The sequence below is a fragment of the Oryzias melastigma genome, linkage group LG6 (genome assembly GCF_002922805.2).
Source record: "Oryzias melastigma strain HK-1 linkage group LG6, ASM292280v2, whole genome shotgun sequence".
Classification (NCBI taxonomy): domain Eukaryota; kingdom Metazoa; phylum Chordata; class Actinopteri; order Beloniformes; family Adrianichthyidae; genus Oryzias; species Oryzias melastigma.
Window position 1 is genome coordinate 24,289,900 of NC_050517.1, and position 21,388 is coordinate 24,311,287.

General features: G+C 38.3%; 1 protein-coding gene across 1 annotated transcript in view; it reads right to left on the reverse strand.

Moving 5' to 3' along the window:
* The window catches only part of lrrc4ca (leucine rich repeat containing 4C, genome duplicate a), a 66,508-nt gene extending 55,310 nt beyond the window's left edge, over positions 1-11,198 (reverse strand). Inside the window, exon 1 of the mRNA XM_024282279.2 lies at positions 9,434-11,198. The gene's annotated coding sequence lies outside the window, so the exon portion shown is untranslated. The remainder of the gene's footprint in view (positions 1-9,433) is intronic.
* Positions 11,199-21,388: the final 10,190 nt, after the last annotated feature.

The window sequence follows — 21,388 nt, forward strand, 5'->3', positions numbered from 1 at the left end:
CATAAACTTCTGTAATTTCTTTAGCATAAACATTGAGAGAAAATAGCCTTTTTATTATATGGAATAGTTTATAAATTTTGGCAAAAGTTCACATGACCTCCTTTCAAAATAAGACACCCAGTGCCATATAGGATCATCTCAATGCAGCAAATGTAGTAGCAGGTTGTGTATTTTAACAGTGTTAAAAAAAAAAAACACTGATTTTATTTACACTACATTATTTTACTGATTGTGGTTTCACATATTTTTAAATCTAACAAACCAAAATAAAATCAGAGATATTTAAGTGACCATTGTTGTATATTTTGAACCATAAGGCACATTTAAAATGTTTTGAATAGTTCAAAAATAGAAAATCTGCCTTTAGTCTGATTGTATTTACTGACCTCAAACTGATTTGTTTGTGGTACCAGTCAGATATCAGTCAAAATGTTTGTTAGACATGATATGTAATGTCCTTTAACTGTTTGTAGATGTGTTGAATACAATTTGAATTAGTTTACTTTATTTTTTTAATTTTATAACTTAGGTACTTTTTAAAATTAAACCCCCTTTTTATTTGTTTTCACCCCAGAGCCACCATGAAGGGGGTATAAGAGCCGCAGGTTGCGGACCCCTGGTTTAAAAGCTAGAATTAAGGAAATTATTATTCATATGAGCCAAAATCCCCCCCGTTCCATACTCGTAACAATGGAAAATTATGATTTTGGACTCAAAAAATTCCACTTTAATTTTTAGTTCAATTTTAAGGATGTTTTTTTTTTTTTAAGTTCAATAAATATTAGACATTCATTGTTTTAGAGGCAAAAATTGCGGTTTATGTTTTAAAATGCTGTTTTTGATGAGGATTTTCACTTTGTTTACATTTCATTCCAAAATTGGTCATTTCCACTTACTAGTTTTTTTTTGGTCACTGTAATCAGAATGAACTGCAGTTAAGTACATAAAAGCATTAACCAAAAACAATTTGCTTAGAAATGGCAAAAAACACTTAGTATTGGGCTGTATAATTACACATTTTAGGTAATTCTATCCAAGTTAGTTTTTTTTTTAGCTTGTTTTTTTCCCTTTTTGAATCCTTTTCTTTCTAGATTTGATATCTTATTGTGAGATTTCTTGCTAAGTGAAAATTACTTGCAGCAAAGACAGATAATTTCACTACTTTGTGATGATTTTCTTCTTAAGATTAGTTTTCCACTTTAAGGCCCGTGGTCCCCAACTACTGTGCTTTGGAAAAATTAATTTACTATACCGCTCTTTTTGTTTTTGAGTCTCAACAAATTTTTATTTTGAAAAATAAACCGGATTCTCTCAGCTCCACATTCGATCGCTTGAGCTGTAGTTTGGTCAGGGGAGCAAAATGACTACATTTGGAATGATCTTTTGTTTTGAAAAATCTTTTGGTTCTGAAGACGACAGAATTCTCTCTGTTACATTTCGGTCATTTGAGCACTAAAAGTAGTCCGGTGCGTGGAACACGAGAATGTATGGCGAACGTTACTTTGCAAATAAGTGCAGGAGCAGGAGGAAAGATGGAAGAACAGGCTACAACTAAGACAAAACAAACAAAAAAACAAACAAAAAAAACAGAAGGCTATCAGGAGTCCTACTTAAAATATGGATTTATTACAAAAGGTGATTCCAACACAACAAGCCAGTTTGAATAATGTTCATAACATTAATTGTCACCAGAGTTTGAGGTTGGACTGGTGTTATTATCTGCACCCTGGCAACCGCGCCAGGCAACCACTTTTTCCAATGTACATACTCATTCCCAGTGCTTGTGGACTCACAATTGATAAAAAAAACAATCAGAGAAACAAATGCAAAAAAAAAAAAACAACCCAGATGTCCAGGTTTCAGGTGTTCATTCTGCACCCTGGGATTGACACAAAGGCAGCAGTTTAGGAACGCACACACGTGTAATTTAACACTCGTGCATGCACTTCACTGTAGGACTTTGTTTTTGAAAATTATATGCTTATGCGTCTAACTCTCCATGCATCCGGTAATACTGCATTCAGGTATGCCATTCAACAGCTCATTTTAAAAGTCAAAATTGACTCACTTAAACAGCACAGACCAAACCTGCCATTACTGCATTATGCATGCTGCAAAGGCGTGTTAACATATATATATATTGTGAGTGCTTGACTTTAAAACAATAACTTTATGCTTTTCTATGATTTTCTTTTAACAGAAAACACTAATCGTGGTAATTGAAGCATAAAGCTGATCATATGTTTGATATAATATATGATTGTAATAGGTTTCTGAATATTTTGGATTCTAAAATACAAGTCTGAAACAGCTTTAAGTAATTTAAGTGTTTTTTTTCTTGGAAAACCACATTATCTCTGCAACTAAGCATATGATGAATAAGAAAGGAGATGCATTTTCTTCACAGGGAGGAGGATCCCACTTTCCTCTCAGCAAATGTTTTTCAAATACAAGAAAAATACAAACTTTAGATTATTAAATGATTTGAGCACTTTGATCCAGCTTCTATTAGGGTGCAAACAATAAAAGAAGTGTTTGCATAGTTTTTAAAATGTGTTGGTGGCTTGTGTCCATGGACAAAGTTCTGCATTGGCTAACAGCTCCTAAGATGCCTTGGGATGAGCTGGTGATGGCTCTGTTGCTATGCGACCACTAAAAACCTGTTTGAAGGGCATAAATATATATTTTTTTCCCTTCCTTTCTTTTACTTTGAGTGTTTGGAGCTCAGAGCACTGAGCATGCACAGCCCTTTACATTTTTTTCTGTCAACATCATATGACTGAGAAGAAGTGAAGACGCTTGAGAAGAAAGCCTCCTTTTTCCCCCCTTTCTCCTCCAATTTTCTTTTCTTTTTTTGTCATCTTTAGTTTTATTTTCTGAAGAGCACGTCTGTATCCATACTTCCATAAAGCCCCAACTTGCAAACTAAAATGAAGAATTGAAAGATTCCCCCCTCCACCCTGTCACACCTCATTTAACCTTTTAATTTAACAGCATGAATGAATGCGGTGGCCGGGGCCAGTATCACTTCAGACAGACAGTGCCCAGCTGCCCAAAAGCCTTAAAGAGTGAATCCTTCCTGCTCATGTGCCGTTGTTAATGCGAGTGGGAGGGCTGGAGGACGAATGTGTGCTTGTCTTGTACCTAAGCAAGCTGCTGTTAACAGAGGCATTACATCAGTCCCACCTCAGCGGCTGTCACTCTCATTTTGGGAGCTGGTGACATTCCAGGGAGGTCAAAGAAAGGAGAGAAAGTACAATCAGATATCTTAATCGGCGAGACAGAGAGGAGGATTTAAAATGAGCGTTAGGTTACAATAATTTCTGAATTCAGGTCAGCACTCTTCCTATGATTCCTATGAAGAAAATGGGAATATCAGCAAACTGTGATGGACTCGGGTCAAATATTTAGAGCAGTGCAGTTTGGAAAACCCCCCAAAAACACAAGTAAACGCCTCACAGGGTTGTCACACCTAACACTCCTATCCATATTTCATTTAATCCACCCCTGTTCCCACGATAAGAGGAGCAGTAGAGGCAGAAAACAGGAACAATGCTCCCTGGCCTCTGGAAAGATAGAATGGCAGTTTTATGATGTCTTCCAGATTATTCCCAGAGATGGATGGGCTAAGCTGGAACACCAATTGATTAATCCATCGACTAGTGGAATGTGCTGAGGCTGTCCCCCTGCTCAGCTGGTCCCCCCCTCTTGAATGGAACATCCAGACAGACGTGTTGGAAAGGATGACTAATGAGTAGAGCGACTGCAGATACCTTAAATGCTGGTCTGCGTGTTCATGATGTCTCAGACGATCAGGCATGTCGGCTGTAGGAGATCATATTATAAAATTATCTAAAAGCAGCGCGCTCGCTTCATTCCACAGAGCAGCAAAGTAAATCAAAAAGGACAGAGTTGAAAATAAATAAATAAATAAAAACTGGACAAAGTGACATACTTTCACTATGATGCTCTATTAAAATAAATGAAAAAAAGGTGCAGCAAAAAATATATTTTTATTTTCTCTCTGATGCTGCACGATAAAGACTTGTATTATTATGCTCATATTTGTCATTCCCTGCTGCCTGAAGAAGCCATTTCTAGATCTAGACTTCTTTTGTGCCTGCCTCTTCCTCAGTCATGTGATTACACGTCACATGACTTCATCTTTTTGGACCTGTTGCAGCAAATACAGGGTGCGGTGTGCTGTTCTTCAGGTTCTCTGCCAGACTGGTCTGTTTTTTTAGAATTTAGTTGTATTTGGGGAACAGGACTGTTATCATTACTAGAGCTGCAGATCATGATGTCAGACAGACTTCTGAAATAACGTAGGACTTAAAGGAGCCTCACCATGAAAATTCTACTTTATAAGCTTTTAAGTGTATTAAACTATTCATTCCTCACAATAAATAACCCCAAAGTTGTATTTTGATCCGTTCACGCATTTCTGAGTAATCCTCTAAAACCTGCACTCTCAACAGCAGCCCCTCCCATACCCAGGAAAACATGCGGGTTCTCACGATCTGACATCACAACGTGAGACAGCCCCCTCCAGGAGGAGACTGCTCCACCCTCAGGCTAACACAAACAAAGCTACTAGCTCAAGATAGCGGTGATCAACGGCTGTCTGTGTTGTGAGTTAGGCATTGGAACCTATGGGCTGGTGAGAAATCTAAACGAAATGTGACATGGATCCTAAATATATCTGAGAAAGGTACAAGCAGACGGGGATATTGGGAAGACTGCAAGACAAAGGGAGCAGACTATTTCCTTGTGGGAAAACAAGCAACAAATTGGGAGAAGTGGTTTAAATGTGGATTATTGAGCAACGGCAGGAAGGTGAATGGATCCGCATGAAAGTGAAGAGGATTTTTGATATGGAGATTATATGTTATCATTTCTATAAATCCCAAAATGTTCATCTGATGTTATTGTTTGTATTTTATGACCGAATTTCTCCACAAAATGAACCCATTAGTCATCACAAATCTGGGCGAAAAAGTTGCACTTCTTATGTAGGGCTAAATCAATATTAAAAAAATTCGAATAAAAAATTTTCCCCAATTTTTTTACGCCGGCTCTAGGATGACGTCATGAAGTGGGTTGAACCCTCACGGAGTGAAAGGCGGAGCCTCAGAGATCGAGTCGTTTTACTTCCGGGTATAAAAATAGTAACTGGTATTAAATAATTCACTTTTCAGTGTTCCAAAGGTAATATATGATCATTTACATAGATATAGTTTACTCTGAAAGACTTAAGGAAATCATGGTGTGGCTCCTTTAAATGGTTTGACCAATCATGAAATTCAGCTATAATACCTAATTTCAACCTGTAGAGGGCAGCACACAGACAGTTTTTGGCTATTTTCAAGAATTGAACACGTTTGCTTTAATTTGTCAAAAATTTGGCAATGACCAACAGACAGCACTTTTAAAGCCCCATTTATGAGGTCAACAGCCAAAAAAGTTGATATATAGGGTTTAGCTACCCTTTAAGGAAGACCCTTTGACCCTACTGCCTTAACCATGTAGCCACAAGGGGGGGCTAAGTGCGAGTCTCCCTGTGCTGGCCCCCAGCCTGAAAAAAATAGTGTTACAATTTCTGCCAAACTACCCATGTGAAGCAGTGAAAGCTACTCCACTGTGGCAACCACAGACAGGATACACTGAAAGATGTTGTCAATACTTGACACTTTTCCAAACACACTTCTCTGCTTCTAGAATTGCAACTTCATGACCCCACTTTGAACAAACAAGAAAACAAAACAATATAGTTTGTTAGAGAAACATATCATAACTGACAGGAACTACAAAAGTTAAGAAAGACTCTAAGTTAAATCTCTTGTTCAGTTCATTCATTCATCTTCTAAACCTGTTTTCATTCCTTTTGGAGCTGTCTGGGCCTTTTCCTGGGCAAAGGTAGGGGACACCCTGAACAGGTCACCAGTCTGTCACAGGGCCACTTGTCCAGTTTAAGTGTAAACTTTGGACATATAATAGTTTATCTAGCAGTTCTATAGGTCAGCAGTCATTTAATAATGTCCAAACATAAATTACTATGTTTAAATATTACAATTCCCACTAGTCAGACTTTTACTTATTTTGAAGAATTTTTTATTCTGACAAAAAAAAAAGAAACATTTATTCACATCTCTTCCCAATTGCTGTATATTTTTTGAGCAACTGAAGAAACTTTTCTTCTTCATTTTTTTTTTTTTTTTTGATCTTTAATAACCAGAACTGGACCCACTGAGATCAAGATCTCCTTTTTTAAGGGGAATCTGGCCAAGAGGTTACCATATCTTCCAATTGTGTCCTGTCTTCAATAAATTCCGGCTCAAACTGATGTTCGTCACTTTAGATTCGGGGCTCCTGGTGACATACTGTCTCTTTCCAAAGTCGTCACATTTCGATGCATGGTTAAGGACCCGCCGCGTCAAAAATTGATTCCTTGGGTGTCCCCAACTCGTCGATTTTGGACGTCCTGGCTCTTCCAATTAAATCAAGGCTCCCCAACCTCTGGGCCGCAAACCGGTACCGGCCTGGTACTGGGACATAGACCACACCGATCTCCTAACCTAACTGTAACCTGGTACTGGACAGTCGGTACTAGATGCAGACCAGGCTAGGGTTAGAGTACCAGGTTAGGGTACTAGTACTGGCCAAAGTTCGGTCCGCGTTAAAAAGATATGTTTTTAAAGTTTTAAAATTTTGTTTTTAGTGTGTTCAATGAATCTTTATCACATTGGGCCCCCATACTAAAGTGTGTTTTGGATTTTGACACCCCTGTTCTAGGATGACATCATGAAATAGATGCAACGGCAGGCGGAGCTTCAGGAATCGAGCCGTTTTACTTCCGGGTAGGAAAAAACTCATGAAAAATAACTAATATTTTATCAATAATTTGTTCTTTTGTGTTACACGGTAATATATAATCATATATATGGAAATAGTTTACTCTGAAAGGCTTAAGAAAATCATGGTATAGTCCCTTTAAACACTGGAGCGCTGGTGTTAAAGGGTTAAAAAAACAGGGAATAAGTTGTATAATATATATGAAACGAGTATAAATAAAGTAATAAAAGCCAAAAAACTGTAAATGAAACAGAAATTTAAGAGTTTAAAAGACATGAAACTGAATATTAATACATTAGAAGCAGATAACTGTTTGAAATACTTTTTTTAGGATAATATGAAAAGTGCTGAGATTATTTACGAAAACTTTCCCTTCACTTTATTCTAAATAGTTTGTTTTCTATTGTAGTTTACGTCACTCTCAGCATCAGGACTCTTAACTCCTATCTGGTCAAGTAGTCCAGACCCCCCCGCGTCACGCTGCTAGTCTCCATCACAAAGGGAGAGCAAGCAGATTAAAGATCACTGTAACTGTCCCCTTTCTTCAATGAAACTCCCCAAGACATTTTAGACCCAAAGATGGAAAAAAAAAAAATGTAGAGCTTGCTCCATTATTGATAGAAGTCCCCAGCAGTGAAAGAAATGAATGCTAATGGTGTCCTAAGCCGGGCTTTACAGAGATTAATCCGATTTAAGAAATGAACATTTTATTATATGACACACTGTGCTGGCCTTGATATGAACTGAATCACAGGCTGGGGAAGGGGAATAATGACAAAGAGATTGTGGGAAGTGAACATGGGTGTACAGCCTGTCGCTTTGCAAGACCCTGGCACCTCATTGCAGTGGTGCCCTTTTCCAGCTGACAAGTTCATTAATTTTCTGACATGGCTGCTCGGAATGATTTTCAAAAGATAAGTCCAACAACAATAGCGAGAGAAATTGGAAATAAAGCCGGTGTCTATAGTAAAAGCATTATCAGCGGAAGACGGGCTTTGTGTGAGCAGCAGGAAGTCCCAGTTGGTCTCTGTGCTGCACCTGCTGCAAGGCCATTTCCAACTGTTTTATATATATCGGACTATAGGAACAAACCGGCAAAAACGTCACTTTACAAATGAACTAAAACTCGACAAAACATGAGTCACTTCTTCAAAGTAATTTGCTGTTTATGCTGCGTTGGTCTTTCTTTAGCCTGTGACACCCTATAACCACTGCTCACATCCATTTCCACAAAAATGTCCCCAGGGATGTAAAAAAAAAGGTTTGAGGAGTGTTAAATAGGGAGAGGGAACAGTCTCTCTGCTTATTGCCAGGGATCACTCTGAGCCACTTGCCAATAAACAACTGCAATCTTGGGAATACGGTGGGAGGATTTATCATGCTAAAGCCTCCGACAGGGCAAAAGCATAAAATCAGCAGTCTAATTTATCTCCTCAAGGTGATGTCACTTCATAATCTGAAGGTCTTTTCTTTCAGTGGGTGAATACGGTTCGCCATATTTCTCACTTTTACAGGTGAGAAATGCAATTTCTCTGTTTAAAGAGTCACGTAAACATCAATTTAGATCTCCGACAATGCAAATCTATCAAAGAAATACAGGTTTAAAGTTGGGATGAAGCAGTACGGATAATATTCTCCTTTTTTTTTTTTACTTTTTTTTTAAAGAAGTTGTGCAATTTGACAGGAATCACTAACTCAAACCGAACCTATAGGGAGCATCCCACCAAAAGCCCCCCATCTGTTGCTTTGTGGCCGACTGGTTCAGATGAAGCAGTTTGGCGGCTTTCATCATGTTTCCAAGCAAACTCATGTCTAACTACCGCATGACTGTCAGTTCTAAAGGGAGGTTGAGGGAGATTTTTTTTTTTTTTTAATTTCAGCACCACGGGGAAGGACAGCTCCCTCCCAGCCAACCATAGAGACAGTGAACAGGCGCCTTTTGTGTAAAGTCAAGCAGAGATGTGGGGTGGGGGTAATAAGGGGGTGGAATAATGTCTGGCCATCTATCTGGCGGTCACATATGCCAACCCAAAGATGCAATGCTTGACTTTCCAGTTCTGCTGCTTAATATTTTATGTACACCGTCAAGTAGGCCGCATTTCTCAAAGGGCACTGTAGCATAGAGACACGCGTGCTAAATATGGCAGATTTTGCTGATACTGAATGTAGGTTGGATGCAGTCAGGTAGATGGATTGATGCCTCCAAAAGAAGATGTGTCAGGAGGTCTTTCCTGCATCCACACTTATTATACTTCCAGACCCTTTAAACATTATTTTGCCTCAAAGAAAATATTGTTTTTTTCTGTCTATGACAGCTATGTTCTGAACTCCAGCGTGCGTAAAAACGCAAAAATGACGCGTAAGAGCGCACACATCCCCTATCTTATCGTATGATTAACCAGCTTTTATTCAGAGCTGCAGAATTAGTGAGAGGGAAGAAAAAAAAACGCGGGAATGCTGGGCTGCTTTTATTGCAGTCACGAAAGAAAAAAAAAATACCAACTAGTATGAAACAGGATGAGAATGCAGTAGTTAGGCGAGATTATGGACCGACTTCTGTAAACCACAAACAAGAACTTACTCATTTAGACGCCAGCTCTGGTGGACCTCTGCTTTAGATTGTCCCTCTTCCACTTCCCCCCTCCCAAAATGAAGAAGGGACAAAAATGCATTGGGAGCGAAAAAGGGGGAAAAAAATCTCCCAATTTTCGATGATTTTTACAGAATCCGTGGTGTGACTTTCTCACTGCGTTCCCACTTTCAAAAGGAGATATAATCCATACATTAGTCCGGATGGCGTGCGTTTAACTCTCACAGCGATGGTAACCCATAATGCAGAGGACATTTCCACCTCTTTTGGGACGCGGAGGTGCCCACAAGTGCCATTGTTGAAACTGATCTCCTGATTGAAGCCGATACCCGTTGTGGTCACATCTTCTCTCCCGGTGATTAAGTCAGGTCGTTGGAAATCAGCGCTCCCTCCGCGCGTTTGACCACAATCGAGAAGTTGAAAGTGTGCGCATGCAGGCGGACGCGCCTGTGGTCTGTGTCCAGGTCGGCTTAGATCCCGTCAGTTCGGCAGACTATCATCCAGACGCTGAGCAGCAGAGGTGTGGTTGCTTTAACGTCCCTTCGCCGACGTCTTTATGTGTAAGTTTTCATCAAGTCCCCTTATTCGGGCTCCGTATTTGTCATCCAGCCGGGTTGAATCTCGTGGCGCAATCCATTGCACAATTTTCAAGACGCGCTCACTTCTTCTCCCCCCGTGGATGACAGCAGTCCTGCAGCAGCTGAAGCCTAAGCACATGTGGTAAAGTTTGCGCGATCAAACGTGATCTCCCGCTTCAGGTTGCGCCGCTCCACATCCAAGAATGCGTCAAAAGCGGGATGGATCCCCAAAAAACGAAAGACAGGATCCCATGGGTTTCCCCCCACATACACACAAATCATTGGGGGGGCTCCTGTCAACGTGAAGGAGCCCTCACTGCACACACATCCCCTGCACCAAACCTGAGTTGGAGCTCATGACTCGTGCGCCTTCGCTCCGTGTACCTGTTCCTTTCCTTGGCGCGCCATGATCTGCTAAAACATCCCCCCCCTCCTCATCCTCCTCCTCCTCCGGCTCCTTTTTTCCACAAACGCCTCAGTCCTTCTCTCCTCTTTGGACTGCGGAGGATTTTCCAAATTAGCGCCGCCTGTGCGCCTCCGAAGGGCCACCGTGCGTCTTTTTGTGTGTTTACCTCCACGCGCGGAGAGGAGCAGACATGGAATTAAGTTCGGGGAGGTGGAATCGTGTACCTCCCACTAACAAGCTGTGCTCTCAGAATGAGACCATTCCGACAGTGACTGCTGCTGCTGCTGGTGGTGGATTGTCAGTCAGACATGCCGTCAGGACAACAGTGTGAGCAAAGAAATATTGTCTCCCTCTAACAAACGTCAACTTCCACAGCTCCTTGTGCGGGGGGAGCCTGATCCTCCCAGGTACATGAACCCTTTCCCTCCTTTTATTCCTTCATTGGTCAGTTCCAATAAGAGAAAACAAACCCTTATTGTTATTTATGTGGAGATCCTATTTATGTGGGACTAAAAGCCACAGCAGGGGGAGAAAAGCAGCATGAGGATGTAGAAGAAGCTCTCTCCCATGTGGACCCCGCTAGTGGGACACGACTGCCACCTACTGGCCCCCCACCCCCCCTGTGAGACAATGCCATGGCGTCCTGAGGCTGATTGCTGCACAGGACTGCTCTCCCATGACAGACTGGGCTTTGTTTATAAAGGGTATATCTATTTGTAATTTCTCAACCCCGCAGGGCACCAACCTGCATCCCGTTCACGGCGAGGAGTGTGGATGCAGCCATGGAGTGGAAGAAATGCAAAAGTGCAGGAGGGGAAAGGAAGGAGAGGAGTGTGACAGCCAAGAAAACAGATTAATATGTGTTGTAATCTCTCTTAGCACTTTAGCACTCTTTTGATAAATGCTGGCTGAATGTCATGAATTATGAAGCAGGGCCGACGCGTTGCAGATTTTGAACATGGCGGCTGACACTGGAGACTTCAGGTCTTTAGAAAGATTATTGCTTGTGAAGCGTTTATCTTGGCAGCCCGCTGCTCCGCACACATTATGCTAAACGGGGGTAAGCATCATGCAACTTGTTCGGTTTGTTCCCAGAGAGCGGCTGAATTAGCGGAGGAAGGAAGGCCACTTTTGGGCACCTGCACCGATCATGCAGAGCAGATGTATGAAAACATCTGAATGCCAGACCAGGAGTCTGTCCATCTAGCTGTCAACATCAGATCTCATTTCCCTCAGTGCTGAAGGCGTCACATCATTCATCCGTCTTCATAACTGTCGACCTGCCTGTCTGAGTGTCTGGCATTTGGCAGAAGAGAGCCGAGCCGTCTTGTTTTCCAGCCTTTTTTCTTTTTGCTTCACGTTTTATTATTTGTAATCAAGCAATGAATTATGGGAAGAGGTCATTATATTTATTGACAAAAGTATTTTCGTCCTGTCTATTTACATGGAGCTATCTTCAATATTACACATAATTTCAGCTTTTCCAGCTTCCTTTATCTGTTTGTGCTGCTTTTTAGCATCTAAAATACAAACTGGATCAGACTTCCGTCTCCCTTGACACTTCTTCTAACTCCTGAATATTAAGAAGGTGGTCCTCAGGTGAACCAAAAGACTGATCTCTCCAGTGTCCAGATTCTCTCCTAAGGCTGCAATGCATGTAAATATCCCTGCAGTACATAAGAGTAATATGGTCAAACTGACTGGATGCCTCAATATTGGGTTAGTATTAGTGGAATTTCACCTATTTAATCTATTCTATTCTATAAATGAAATGCACTGTAATGAGAGAGAATGTGTGTGGATGAATGTCTGTTTGATTGTTTGTATTTATGCTCTTTTATGACTTTAATTGCTTGTTATATTTTGATTTTATAACTTATTTTTTACTGTATTTTTGTGTTATGACTATTAATATTTTTTTATCTTGTTGTTTTATTTATTTTACTTTATTCTTACACTCTTTGGTATAAATTATAGTTTTATTCTTTCAGAAAAGGAATGAATGAGGCATTGACAGTGAGCACTTTTAAATTTCGTTGTACATGTGATATTAAATCTATTTTATTTTATTTTTTCTATTCAGATGCATAAGAGCAGCAGATATATCCTGAGCCACTGAGTACATTTTACTTTCTTAATGTACTTTTATTCTTGTTACAGAATTAAGCTTTTTTTGCACATTTAATCAGGCTTTATTGTCACTTGTCCTTCATACAGATGCATTGAAGTGAATTTCCTGAAACCATGAGACCAAGTTTACTATAGTAAAACATCCAGAAATAATGGAATAAAAAGAGCAACCTTCACTTTAGTTTTTTCTGGTTTTACATTTGCTGGTCTTTCCTGCCAATTCATGATTGTAAATGAGAATTTGTTCTCAATTGATCTTCTTGGTAAAATAAAGGTTAAATAAAAAAAAAATAAAACTTCTAACTCCATCCAGCCCCAAGGGAACACTTAGATCACCAATTTTGTCCTGATTTCTTACATAAAGCTTTAAAATAATCAAGCTCCTGATAGATTTTGTTGCAAAATAAAATTCCTCATTTCATATAGCCAATAATTAACAATTTTTTTAGTTGAATGTTAACATTTTGTAAAACTTTTATTCAGATTTTGTTGACTCTTAGATGATTATGTTTAAGTATGTTGAGTGTAATTTGAACTTTTTCTTAAATAAAAATTTTAAAAAAGCCCTGGATGTTGAAGCTTCATCTATACACAAATATTCAGTTGTTTTCAGATTCCAATAGTTAAACCTTCTACAAGGTACGATGAGCAGCAAAGTGTTTTTGGCTTTTATCCTCATGGATTTTCATCTTAAATTTTAGGGCAGACATCATTTCAACCTCAGACTGAAATCTATTCACCTATAGTTTTTATTTATTTTATTATTATTAGTAGATTAGATTAGTAATGGTTTATTTCAAGCAATCAAAAAAAATCGTGTATAATACAATAAATCAACAGAAGTTTACATCCTTAAAGAAATGTCAAACTTAGTATAAATAGACATTAAGAAAAAAAGGGAGGAAATGAATTTATATAATCCCATCCCGGCTCGATCTAACCATTTCTTTTACGTGTTTTATCATTATCCAGTTTAGAATTTAAGATCAGAGAGTTGAAATCTTTCCTACATAGATTCAGGTTATTAGGAATATAAGTAGATATGACACTATTTGAGACGTTCTTATTGCATATGCATTTCTATTATCAAAATTCAGAAACAATGTGCAGATATTTTTCATTAGAAAAAATAATTTAGATCAAATATCAAACATCAACAACTATATATATATATGTATATATTTATGTATGCAGATTATTTTCCAGTTGGAGTCATTAATGTTAAGCAAGTATTAAAAAAATAGATAATTTTTCAATTGAAGCATCATTAAAATAAATTAATTAACAAAAAGTATGCATTCATGAAGAGCTTTTTTAACTTTTATTTGTGCTTCTCTCCTCACATCCTTTAAGATGAACAAATTATCTTTGTTTTAACACAACCATCAGCATTAAAGTTAAATTGAATGTTTGATGAAATCATTTGCTCCAGACTACATTTTTTTAAGAAAACTAACTTTTTATGAGGGAAGTCAAAAGTAATTGGATTTGATTGAAACATAATTAGATTCAAATGAGCCAGAATTTGATTAATTTGGGCTTTTATATTGAACCCATTTTCTCTGTGAAAGCTCCAGAGATTCTTCCTTTTTGTTGTTGTGAAGCTCTGCCATGCAAACAAACTCGGTAAATGTTAATTTAATAAAGCTGGTTGAGAGAAAATAAGCAACACAAATATTTACATTTGAAAATTGTTCATTTGGCAGCTGTGTGTTATTTTTAAATAAATTTACCTGCAGATCTGAAAATAACTAGATTGTTTTTTGATCCGTTTTGGTGAAGGAAAAGACTGAAAAGACATCCATCACACATGTCAAAGAGAAAATATTTGCTCAGATCAATTGAAGGAAAGTGCAAGTAGAGAGAAAAACAATTGAGATGCTGGAATGGATGATTGGAAATGTTCAGTAATGTTAAAATTCGTAATGTCTTTGAAGATATGAGAAGAACAATCATGATGGGGATTCTTGAAATATTACATCTGAGAGTTCTTTTCAAGATTCAAATGCACGTTAAGCCTTTAGCTGTTCTTACGGTGGATGGTCTGCGGGCAAAAAATGGGCAAACTTAAACTGGGTATGCAGATGGCCCCCATGAAAGATCATGGACCACTCGGTGAGTCAGTAGAGCAAAAATGTTCCTGCACATTTTTCTATTGGCATGCTGTATCAAGTTTCAATGTTAAGTCAATGTACAGATGTGATACGAGATCTTGGTGTGCGATTTGGGCATCAGTTGATGCACTGGGACTCAGCTTTGGGCATGTGGCTCAGGTGGTTGAGCAGGTCGGCCAATGATTTAAGGATTGGCCAACTGTTGTTGTGTCTTTGGGTTAGACACTTAGCCCTCTTTGCCTCCACTGGGGCTTCACTAGTGTGTGAATGCGTTTGAATGCTCCGGTGATGGTCAGAGCGGCCGTAGCCACGTCCAGGCAGTAGCTTCGCTTCACCACGTATGAATGAATGAATAATGGAAACGCTGTAAGTGCTTTGAGCGTTTGGAAAAGCGCAGAGAAATCGAATCCACTATTATAAGTAGTATGTTATGTTTTCAATGACTCGATCAAAGGGTAAAAATAAAGATTCAATATGGCCGCTCGATGCAAGCATTTTTGTCATGAACTTCCAGCAATTTTCTTAATCCGCTGGGGCCGCGGAGTTTCTGGAGACTGTCTCGGTTACTGTTGGGGCGAAGGAGGAATACAACCTAAATAGGTCACCAACCGATCATAGAGCCCATTGAAGTTGAGTGATCGCACCTGCTATGCTAGCAAGCCACCTGGTGGATAGCATAGTGAGCTAGCGAGCTCTGCTGCCCAAGATCCGCCAGAGATAGTGACTTCTATTACCCAAAGGCCAACAGGGCGAGCGTGGTCGCCTCCCCAGCTGCTGGTGTCTGTGCAGCAGAGCTCACTTCCTGGCAGACGGAGAGCCGCCGCAGGTTCCATCATAGCTGGTCCGATTGCTCTAGCTCTATACACAAATGATGTTTTCCACTTTATCAAGACAATATTACAAAGATCCTCCAGTGTTGATGCTCAAACTGAGCCACAAACAAACAAAAGTAATGTTTAAAAGGGCTGCAACCCAGGCGCAACTCTCGCTTTAGGAGTAACATATACCAGGAGAGACTGAATGATCTGGTGAACCCAGACATGGCGACGTACTTGCCGCCACCTCAGTAGAGCTCTCCAAAACATCGCTCAACACCATCTATGTTTTCCATGACATGGCAACGAATGAAGTCCAGAAAAACTTTGGCGGTTGCTCCGGGGCCGTGCTTAAATTTGATGCCCGTCAAAAGAGAGGCGGCAGATGCAAATTTGACTCGCAAACCGCGTCTGGTGTAAATGCACTATTAGGCATTAAACAAGTAAGAGAAGCTTTATGGTAAACAAAACGTCAAGGGGTAAATAATAACATCCTGCTCACCTTCCAGACACATTCTCAGTTGAGTTTTGGTGGTTTTTTCACATCAATGTAAACCTGATAAATGATTCATTTAAATTCAGATTTTTTGACATATTTTTTAGGTGGTTTTGCATATATTTTCAACTCATTGTGTGAAGCAGCACGGACTTCAAAGAGGAAAAGAAACAACAGACTGCAGTTCAAATACTTTTACTTTTATTTTCAAGCATCCCTAATGTAAGTCCAGACCTCACCTGCAGCACAGCAGAGAGATTTCTCTGTCCTTGGCTGTAAAGTATCAGCCTGCACCTATAAACACTTTGACCAAGGCCAACGTATGTAACTCTCAATGGTTAGTCCTGGTGATTTAAGTGCAGAAATGATAGAAAATCTGACTTTTGGGAATGCTTGAGTATTGATTTGTAATACTAAAGATGCTGATAATGACACAAAATCGTAGGAGTCTTTCTTCATTCTTTTAGAATTCTCTTTTTTTTCGTGTTTGCTTTTGTAAAAGAAAAAAAAAAGTTAAACCTCAGAGAAGTGGCATTCAGAGACAGATATCTTCAATTCAATGAGAGTATGATATTGCTATAGTCTGCATAAAACATGAGTAGGAATGAAGTCAAGTTGGGTGAAGGTGTTCTTTAGCGATTCAGCAGGAAAATTCACGGGTTAAAGCTCAAGGTAGTCAGTGTACTGAGAGGTCATAGCCAATGCGCAGGTTTATCCAAGCATTTCACAAAACAAATTATGAATGTGGGGATAACAACAATAGTATTTATTGATAACTGTGTATTGTTAGGATAAAGTTTTGCTACTTCTTAAAATTTTGTTGTTGCAACTCCATCTTTCCGGTGTTTTTTACAATTCTACCTGCTGAAAGAGTTTGCTGTTACAGCTGTCCCCGTTCAAAAGAAGATTCTCGATATATTAATCATGTGTGTTTTTTATTTCAAGACCTGTCATTCATTATTCATGATGTTTTTGGAGGCCGGGAGACATCATTACTGATTTCCTTCTAGGGCTCAACGTTGTTAAAACATTGTAGTGAGATGTACTAAAAATAAGATTTAGACCAGTGTTTCACTCACCTTTCCTCCACGTTTCACCCTTTTTTCTTTTATAACTATTTCCCATTTATACTATTCCCATTACAATCAGGTTTCAAAAGCCGGAATTAGTCTAGCACACAGAACCAATTGGATACTCGTCTAGCACCTCTGTGATTGTGTTTCTGAGATCCAAAGCAATTCATCAGATTTCACAGACTTGATAATTAGGTGCATCAGTGTGTTTGCCATCCAGTTTAATCTCCACTTTGATCCACTCTAATCTCTAACTGTACTTCTTATCCTCAACTTCCGATAGCCCATCGGGCTCGGGACTGAAGAAAGAAGCTGCAGTTTCTATTCTAGGTCAATTTGGGCCTGAGCTCCTCATTCACCCCAAAATGGAAACTGATTTAGAAACATTTAAATCATTCTACACCATATTAAGATTTTTTAAGCTTTTGCAATTCAATGCAGCTGTGAAGAAGAGTAGGTGCTGGATCATTTAATGGAAACTGAGAGAAGTTCAAAGGTTTATAAGATATGAAAGCAAACATGCAAGGCAAGGAAGGAGAAGAACGTGTTGTTATATTTAAAAAAATACAGAGAGGTTTGGTGTTTGTCAGAGTATTAGAGCATCAGTTTAACTTTTCCACATACACATCTTGATCCTAAATGTCCCATATATTATATAAAATGTAATTAGATTTTTCTCTTTTCTTCCTTTCTTTCCTCACTTTCATTCAAGTGAACCACAGAGAACTCATAAAACAAGTTAAAAATATTAGAAAAATCAATGAAACTCCTAACCATTCTATAGTCCCAGTCCAACTATATTTTTATCTATCATAGTGATATTTTAGTTAGGATTATACAGTTTTTAGGAAAAAAAAAACAAAGAAAATCGATGTTATTTTTTTTAAAACATTTTTTCTGCAGAGCGGCAGGATTTCATCGGTAATTCACCTCTGAGTTGTGGGCGGGGCTGTTAGTGGAGAAGTTACCCTCCACTTACATCCCATCATCCCTTTGTTTACACTCACATTTCAGTCTCTGCATCACGACTGAGAGCTTTTTCAAGCAATGGTTTTCATTTGATGTTCATTCATCTCAATTTGAAGAAAAAAAAAACGATAAATATTAAAAAAAATACTCAAATGATGTTTTAATCTTTAACTCTTTCATATATGTCCTCCATCATGAACAAATACAACCAGAACATGTTAAAAAATCATATTTTCATTGGAGTTGGTCTTTAAAATCAACAGTTAGTCAATTTAAAATTATTTAAAAAAAAAAAAAGACAAAAAGGAGATGGATGATGAGAATATTTTTTAACAACTTAAAAAAAACAGTATAAAAAATAGTGTTATAATTTTTTATTTTTTAATACTAAAAAATAGTATAATTTGGATTATTTATATTTTCAAGCTCACATTAGTATAGTCAACTGTGCATATGTTTTTTGTTAGTAGTTTGTTTGTAACTTTTTTCTGTTTTATTCTATAATCCATGAATTTTTTCCTAGAATTCAAAGTTTGATGTTTATTTTATTTTATTTTATTTTATTTTATAAATTTGACTCCAGTCAATCTCTTAAGGTTCATGTTAGTTGTCATCTACAACTGTTTTCTTTTCTGTTAATTGTCCTCAGAATATATAACTGTCTGGTTTTCAGTTTGTCAATGTTGGGTCATTCGCTGTGTTTTGTCACCTTTTTTGTTTCACCAATGGTTTCTGTCACATCTAAGTTTATTTCATTAAATGTTAAAGTTTCCACAACCAAGCCTGGTCACCTTCAGTGCACCCGTTCCTGACATAAAGTCCCCAGAGTGTCCAAGAGAACTGGGTTTGTTGCATTTCTAAGCTCCAAATTAAAGGAAAACTCACATGATCCCACAAACTTCCATGCTTTTTAACTGTTATCTGAGGTTTTTTTTTTTTTTTTTTGCCAAAACGCGTGGGCATTTAGAAATTATTTCTGTTTTTGGCTTCTGTACATCTGCTTTTTTAGCATTAGGTTATGGCCAAGTTTCAGAAAGTTGTGATGCAAAAATCATGCAGTCAGTTGAAATATATTTTATAGAGAAGAAGGCCAAAAAGATAGAAAAAATATATAATGATATATATATATCAGATGATGAAATTTGGTTTTTATTTAAAACATTATTCTAAAGGTCAAAAGTTGCTTTACTCTATTTGTTTGAATTTTTCTGAAAACAAAGTTCCCCCTCTCTATATATGAAGCTCTGTGAAAAATGTATACAGATTTTTGATGGAGTTTGTGCCGTTAGATTATTTATTTTAATGTAACCTCAGAGAAGAGGATCAGGATTCCTTACACTCCGTAAAATTCCGTCTGTTGGCCAAAAACCAGATGATAAAAGTTGTCAGCAAGATTTCTGGGGCTTTACTTTCCTCACTAACTATGAAAGTTTCAAACATTTGACAGATTAATCTGCTGTTGCCTGAAGCTCAAGAACTAAAGCAAATATTTTCAATCATGAAGTTTTTGTTTTCCTAATCTAATTTTGATCCATTAGTAAGCCATTCTCAACTAAATGATTTGTTTTTCTCATCAAGTGAAACCACCACTATTTAAGATATTTAAGTGAATGTCCTGAAAATACTTTTGAGTTCCGAGATAAACAAAGTTATGTTACTTTAGAGATAAAAACACACAAAAAAAGATGCAGCTAAGCAACAACACACAGACAACTGATGATCAGAATTCTGCACAGGCCCTTATATTCCTGCAAGAAATGTTGATTAATGCACAACTATTAAAGGCTTACTTAGATTACTACTCAGAAAATCTTGACTGACAATCAGAGGATAAAGCTTTAAGCGCGGCAAAAACCTTGTAATCCTGTCTCATCATAGATTAAGACTTGGTGTAACCTCAGTTTCAGCTTGTTTATCTCCTCGGTTGTGTCTATGTGGAGGCAAAAGAAGCAATGCTCCACACAATGGCGCACCTATTCACATATGGAGGAGGGAGCAGATTTGCAGCATCTGGATGTGACTGCCGATCCTCTCTTGTTCTAATCCTCTTGGCTGCTGTGTTTCGTCTCAGGCACACGGGGATCAAGTGGGCCATCCATTCACATCCTGTCTGCCATAGGGCAGATAAACAGAGAAAAAGAAATGCTCACTCTCATTGATTAATAAGATTTCATCGTAATATCTGCTTGATTGAAATTTGATGCATTTCTCTACAAGTTTCAAGATAAACAGGAGAGTTTGTATATATCTAAAAATAAAATGTGTCTTTCTGAAATGTTTTAACTGAGGTCTTTGCTGAGTATCAAGTGGTTTCTTAAAAAAAAAAAAAAAGTGAGCTAATGCGGTGAAAGTCAGACTATGGCACACACTTGACCCATTGCTCTGGCAACCCACTGTACTAATGGATTCCATGATTGCTGCGCTGGCATTAGCAGCTTCCAGTGGGGGTGAGGGAGTTTAAAGTGGTGTAAAATGTCTAAAGCAAAGAAACATTTCTATTTTGTTCTGAGGAACTCATTTCAAACACATGCTCATATTTGAAATCACTTCATTATAAGATCAATATTTATTGAACTAACGCCCAGAGACAAATGTACATTTTTATTATATTTGTGGAAACGTTGATAAACGTAAAGTCCCACTCCATTAAAATGTTGATGCTTTTAATGTTCTTGTACCTTTGTTCTCATTGTGGAGGACATGTATGAACACAATTGAGATTAAAACTGAGTATTCCTTTGCTCAAATTATTGTGAATCAGGACCAGATGAAAAAAATGTGATAAGAAATCATTTTATTTTTGCATCTCCAAGTATTTCTCCTTTTAAATCGCTGTCAATCAAACTGTCACAGACGGGCTCTGTTTGAATTAATGATCTTCTTTACGTCACAACTGCTATGCTGCACATGCACTAAACCCTCATCTGTTCCAGCTACTGTGTCTAGCTCAGGTGCTGGAGAAGAGAAGATGGTATCTTCACATTTGCTGCTGTCAAATGAGCCTCCGTTCACATTTCTGTGGTCAAATCAGCATCACTGGATTTTTTGCGTGAGTTTCATCCAATACTTATGGTAGCAGGACTGAGAACGCTGGAAAATCTCCACCAGACTCCACGGAGCTTCTTGATGTGACCATGGAAATGTGAACGGCGGCTCATTTGACCGCAGTTGGAAAGGATTGTAAATCAATGAAAGAGCATTTTGATGTTAGCTTTATTATTTTACCAAGAACTCTGAGAAACCAATGATTGAATGCATTGGTCACAACAACGTCAATAAACATTGGAGAATTAGCTAAAAGAGTCTTTGGTGAACTGGAAGGAGAAAGAATCAGGATTTTGGAGGAAGTTCGGTCCATGAAGATC